The sequence below is a fragment of the Cebus imitator genome, unplaced genomic scaffold (genome assembly GCF_001604975.1).
Source record: "Cebus imitator isolate Cc_AM_T3 unplaced genomic scaffold, Cebus_imitator-1.0 Scaffold23, whole genome shotgun sequence".
Lineage (NCBI taxonomy): Eukaryota > Metazoa > Chordata > Mammalia > Primates > Cebidae > Cebus > Cebus imitator.
In genome coordinates, this window is record NW_016107338.1 from 5,016,638 (window position 1) to 5,021,972 (window position 5,335).

Below are 5,335 nucleotides of genomic sequence, written 5' to 3' on the forward strand. Positions count from 1 at the left end.
GGGAGTTGTACTCATCCTGCCTGGGATCTTTCAGTTCATGGGGACAGAGCAAGCTGTGTCCAGGTGCCTGTGGACTTAGAAGGAGTGTTTTACTTTGCATCTGAGGTCCCTAGGAAGTCACATACCTCACATAGATGTGTCAGCTTATTCACTATGAGTCCAGTTCAAGACTGGGGCAGGTATGTCTGACCCATTATGTCAGCCAGACTAGATACCTCATTCTGCAATAAAAGGCCCCCTATTAACCCCCTATCGGACATGTGGCTTCTTCAACTGCAAAGAGATTCCATCTAGAGATTCTTGAGGAATGAGCTTTAGGAAACCCAGTTCTCTTTCCCCTGCAGGCCCCAGCGCATATATATACAGTAATTACTCCATCCTGGGCCTCATCTTTGGTCCCATTATTCCCCTAGTCATTTGTGCTATGAAAAAGAGCAAAATAATTGAATGCAGCAGTATCCACGGCCCAGTTTCCCCTCCATGGCTAATCCACCATGCCAGGGATCAGGAGGAACCGTCCTTCTCAGGGCTTTCTTGGCCCACAGCTGACAGCATGGCCATCAGGCCACCATCCCTCCTTAGGGTCAGTAATCTCCCTTCTCAGGGTTTTATTGGCCCATAGACATTGTGGCCAACCTGGTTACTGCTCTCCCCACCCTGATAGCACCCTTGGGGTAGGGAGAGGTGTCTTCCACCCTGAAGGGCCTTGTTGACCCCTTCTGCAGGCCTAGTCAGGCATCGTTCATTCCACGTTGGTATACTCTGCCAGGGAGAACACCAACGCCATCACATCTGCAGTGATGTGACCTCCAGGAACCAGGCAGTATGTTGGCAAAACTACCCAGGGCACGCTCATATGTCCAATTTGTGTCTATTACAGACTGACTGGCCATAGTAGTGACAGAGCCTCCTTCCTCATCCCTACCCACGAGGCCTAGAGCCCTGGTGCCCTATAGCAGAGGATGCAGCTGTGAGTGCTCACCCCCCAGGATGGGAAGTCAGGACGGCCTGGCTGAGCAGGCCCTGAGCAGGGGAAGAAGAGTCAGCAGGTGCCTGCAGTCCCTATCCTCTCAGCTAGCAGCATGGGACTGTGCTGCACAAAAGAGACCATTACAGAGCAAAGCATTTGGAATGAAGAAGGCCAAGAAGCCTCTGGATGCAAGAGCCATAATATTATACCTACAATAGATCACAGAGGCCTGCAGGACTCAGCATAGTCATAAAACAGCCACTAATGACTGGGAAGCCCAACAGGGAATCTATGTGACATACGGAAGGATGGATTGGCAGCTAAGTGGCATATGGTTTGAATGAGCTGGGTTCAATCCCACCGGAATTTGCATGGCCCACAACGAGAAGGCTAAGTTTACAGGCTCCCTGCCCCCGAGGAAGGGACTTCATTTTCTTGAACACGTTCTCAGGGCATGAAATTGTCTGTCTTTTCCAAGGGAATGATCACAGACTGCTATAATCATAGATGACTTCCTTTGTCATGTGCTAGATTCCCGATTCCCTGACAATCCGATGGCAAGAACTTCATTTATGGCTACTGCCTCCCATGACCACGCCCAGCATTGTGGAATTTGCTGGATAATCCACACTCCCTCCCGACCGTCACCAGTGAGCCTAAATGAGCACTGGAATGGCCAGTTCAAGAAGTAAAACAGAGGCGCTGCCACCTTTGCCTTATAAGAAAAAAGAGCACAGAGGTGGTGGTAGCCATCTGCTGGAGCACAGGCCCATGTGTTTCCAGCTGAATTCCAGACCATGCACGCCTCTCCCCAGTTTGGAGAGTGGGGAGCATATGTGCCTGTTGACCTTGGCCTGAGGATGTCTGCACCAAGTGACACTTGTGTTTGTCTCAAGTCCTTTGCATGGTGCTTTGCAAAGCTGTCCTTGAGGGCTCATGTGCCCCTACTTGATGGGGAAAGATGGGGAGGTTCAGGAGCCTGAGCTAGGGTGAGACAAGGGCCCTAGAGCCAGATTGGGTTCAAATCCTACCCACTCAGCTCAACTGGCTGGGTGATGCTGGGCATGTTGCTTAACCTCTCTAAGCTTTATTTCTGATATATTAAAAGAACTCAATATAGTGCCTGGCGTGTATCAAATTCTTTTTTCTTGTTGTTGAGACAGGGTCTCACTCTGTCACCCAGGCTGGAGTGCAGTGGTAAAATCTCGGCTCACTGCAGCCTCCGCCTCCCTGGTTCAAGTGATTCTCCTGCCTCGGCCCCCCGAATAGCTGGGATTACAGGCATGTGCCACTAGGCCTGGCTAATTTTTGTATTTTTAGTAGAGTCAGGGTTTCAACAAGTCAGTCAGGCTGGTCTTGAACCCCTGACTTCAAGTGATCCACCTGCCTTGGCCTCCCAAAGTGCTGGGATTACAGACAGGAGCCATGGTGCCCAGATGCAAATTCTTAATAAAGAGAAGAAAATAATTTCAACTGTTGAAATTGTGAGTTCTGAAGAGCCCTTAGAGCTCAATTCCATGTGACTTATTAAGAAAATAAGCTCAATAACTAGTAAGTTAAAATGTACTGAGAGACCTTCCCTTCCTTGTTTAAAAGGCCTATCAGGCTACAAGGCCAACTTAAGCCAGTTGGGGAGAGTCACCCAAAGGAGTGAGAAAGGACATTGTCTGTCCACAAAGCACTGCACACTGAGATGCTGAGGGTGGTGACAAATTCTGGACCACAAACCACTGATGTGGTTTAAGGAGCCCCTCCTTGCCTGCCCAGTGGCCCGGCAAGTGTGTGAACAACAGCACACACAGTTTGATCAGCTTGGTCACAGTGGGTGAGAGGAAGTGGTGTCTCAGGAAGGGACAGGCAGAAAAGGAGAGAGTTCTAATCCTGACACCTAGTGAAAAGAAAGGAATCCAAGTTATGGAAAGGCAAACCTGTAATCCTCTGTTGACCTTAGGTTTCACTGAGGGGAAATCCAATGCAACAGTTGGAGAACTGTATTTTTTTTTTTTTTTTTTTTGAGATGGAGTCTCACTCTATTGTCCTGGCTGGAATGCAGTGGTGTAATCTTGGCTCATGGCAACCTCCACTTCCCGGGTTCAAGCAATTCTCCTGCCTCAGCCTCCTGAGTAGCTGGGATTAGCAGTATGCTCCATCATGCCCAGCTGATCTTTGTATTTTTAGTAGAGATGGGGTTTCACCATGTTGGTCAGGCTGGTCTCGAACTCCTGACCTCATGACTCACCCACCTTGGCCTATCAAATTGCTAGGATTACAGGCATGAGCCGCCCTGCCTGGCCCTGAGAACTGTATTTTTAAGCCAAACCTGGACTGCTGCACCAGCCAGCTTCTATTCTCTTGAAATCATGAGATATTTAGCAGGGTGCTGCCAGAACAGGAAATGAGTAAGGCAGCTGATTTCGCTGCTGATATGAAAGTCATGGTTCACCTTGAGTGATTACACATAGAACACCCAGATCTGCTGGGGGAGAGGAGGAGCTAGTGGGAATGCATAACTTTGCTGTAAACTATGTCCACACACTGGCAAAGAGAACACTTTGATTTTCATTGCCATTTCAAATCCACTTCCTTCTCATGACCCCCATCATGATTTTGTATGTAAATAGGACAGAAATTAAGTCATCCCATTTTATAGAAAAGAGGTGTGGAATGGAGGAATAATTTGCTTACAGGTCAGGTCAGAAATCCATACTTTATCCACGAGTTGTTGTAAACTGTTATGGTCAGAAAATATACAATATAATCATTAAAGTATAAAATTCAGAATAAAACAATTTTTGATTGCTAGTTCTGAGAGTACAAAGAGGAAATGAGTTTGGACCAGTTTCATAAAAGGCGTCACCATCCTTTATCTCTTATGCAAAAAAGTTTTGTTTAGGAAATTTGAAGTAGCTAGTGCAATTAAAATTTGTGTACATTTTTAATTGAAACATAACTATTTCCAGTGTTAATCGAGTTGGCATTAGTTGAAGTTGCCCCCAAGAAATTTCATGTGTAGCTTCAGGTATATAAGGAGAGAAAAAAGCAATGAGGATATGATGCCACAATAAGGCCTTGGAATCTGGGGGTGCCTTGAGTGTTTCTGCGTTCAGCCACATCTGTGAGTACAGCTGAATTTCAGTCCACAAAGCACTGCATGCTGAGATGCTGGGGGTGGTGACCAGTTCTGGACCAAAAACCATTGGTATGGTTTAAAGAGCCCCTCTTTGCCTGCCCAGTGGCCCAGTACCTGTGCAAACAATGGGACACCCAGTTTGATCAGCTTGGACACATCGGGTGAAAGATAGGACGCACCAGGTGAAGAGGTAGGTAAGAAAGGGGAGAGTTATAATCCTGACACCGGATAAAAATCTATGTCAGTTTTGAAAGATAATATTAATCAAGCAGAGGAGTCTACGGGGATCAACTTCAAAAGTCCCAAAACAAAGTCTATTAGAAACTACATACTACATACTATTAAAAACTACATAGACTTTTGCCCACCTTACTGTAGGATTTTGGGGATGAGGGAAGTGAAGAAAAGGCAAAAAGCAGACTGTGACCATTATGCATCCAGAACTTGTCCTTTTGGATGATACTAACAACAAAATGATTATGGCTATACATAATTGAGAGGAATTTAATCTTTGTAAAAAAGCAAGTATAGGAGCTTTTTTATTTTAAGACTGAAATGTTTCTGTCTGTGATCTCTGTTTTTTCCCAGTTTCATCCCTCGGCTTCACTAAACTCTTAAGGCACAGTTTATCACGGAAGCCCATTAGAGTGGCATCTCTAAAGCCACTTCCTGCCAAGGGACAGCATTTCTGTCTAACTCCTGCAATTTTAAACATGGGGACCTTCCTTGACTGGGTGTGTGATTTCCAGAAAAGCGCCCTGATCAGTCAGCTGATAGCACACAGGAAGTTGGTCTGGCTTTTCACCAAAACCATCAATTTGGTCTTTATATAACATTAAAGATTCCTTTTCAAAAGAAGCATGGGCTTTAGATCAATGGACATGACAGTTCAAACAAACCTGGACCATAGACGTCACTTATTCTGAGTTTGGGAATAAAACCTCTGCTCGGTCATTACTCACTGTGATTTCTGAACTCTGGACTTCTCATCTACATGGATAGGGTGATAACATCTAGTGTGGGGTATTCTTATAAGAGGTAGGTTTCATGTAAGCAGTAGTGTTAATAATCATTAAGTTACCTTAAAACAGTATCTGACAGCAAAGTTGTGGTAGGCTGAATAATGGCCCCTGAGGATATCCACATCCCAATCCCTAGAACTTGAGAATGTGTTCCTTTACATGTATATAGAAAAAAAAAATACTGCTGGCAAGAGGAGCTGTCAGTGTGAATCT